Source organism: Mus caroli, unplaced genomic scaffold (assembly GCF_978045245.1).
Source record: "Mus caroli unplaced genomic scaffold, Mus_caroli_1 scaffold_13, whole genome shotgun sequence".
Taxonomy (NCBI): domain Eukaryota; kingdom Metazoa; phylum Chordata; class Mammalia; order Rodentia; family Muridae; genus Mus; species Mus caroli.
Window position 1 is genome coordinate 6,324,842 of NW_028227268.1, and position 1,464 is coordinate 6,326,305.

Sequence of the window (1,464 nt, forward strand, 5' to 3'; positions counted from 1 at the left end):
GAGCACCCCTGATATCATGCTGACGGTTTTCATGTCATGGGACAGAACTCATCAAGTCCTGTGGTTTCAGGTGTTAATATGAGAACAAACATCTCATTTAACCTCACTGTGCTCAGCTTTGGAAAGAAGAAAGATTTATACCTCTGTACACATGGATAGATTTAAGTGTCCTGTTTTGATACTAATTTTGAAAGTTGTTTATCTTCTCTTGATGTCTTGGTAAAACTGGCTACAAGATAAACCATTTGAATATATTTTATTTTGTCATAACATTTATAAAGTGTATGTTTCCCATGGAAAAAGAAAAGAAGAGAAGGGGAGGGGAGGGGAGGGGAGGGGAGGGGAGGGGAGGGGAGGGGAGGGGAGGGGAGGGGAGAGGAGAGGAGAAGAGAAGAGAAGAGAAGAGAAGAGAAGAGAAGAGAAGAGAAGAGAAGAGAAGAGAAGAGAAGAGAAGAGAAGAGAAGAGAAGAGAATAACTGTGGTTAGTTATACAGCTTTTTTTTTTTTAAACCAGAACATTTATTTTATGATAAGCTGAAATCCTCAGGATGAACTAGGCACTGCAGCAGCCGCCCTCTTGAATTTAGGTGTTCCATCACAGAATTGATGATTGACCGTGTTAGATAGCCGGCCTCAGTAGTGCATCATAACAGCCTTGGAGGGGGAAGCCACAATTACCACACGCTAACCTCTGAAAGTGGCTGCTATGCTCATGCACCTGACACCTCCTAAGGGACAACATCTCCTGTCACTTTGCTTCTGCCTCAGGACCAAAGAGCCTTCCTAGGGTTTATCTCTTAGGGTTCTTTTATTCTGAGCTAAGATCTCATACACTCCACGTTAGCCCCAAACTCATGGCATAGTTTGCATAAGTTGGAACTTATGTTCTTATCCCTCCATCTCCCAAGTGCTGAGATTACTCATCTATTCCAGGATTCCTGACTTGGGGCTTTTGCACAGTGTGCAGAAGGTCTTAGATTTGATTCCTGGGAAGGAGGGGGAGTGGGGGGGGGGCGGGGAGGAGGTAGAGACAACTTCCCACTTAAAGCATAACCCTCTACACAACTAACTTAGGATCTTTTGGTCTCACCCAAAACAGCAGCAGTATATCCTTAGCATTCATTTCTCTCCCCGCATCCCCCATCTCTTGGCAACCAGTAATCTACTTTCTGGGCTGATATATTTGTCTACTCTAGATGTATATGACATCACTGACCCCCGTGACCTTTACGGACAGTTTCCTACATAGTGGAAGATCTATCACTAGTCCATTCTTTTTTTTTTTTCATATATATATATATGTATGTATTGTTTGTTTTTGTTTTTGTTTTGTTTTTCAAGACAGGGTTTCTCTGTGTAGCCCTGGCTGTCCTGGAACTCACTCTGTAGACCAGGCTGGCCTCGAACTCAAATCTGCCTGCCTCTGCCTCCCAAGTGCTGGGATTAAAGGTGTGCGCCACCACT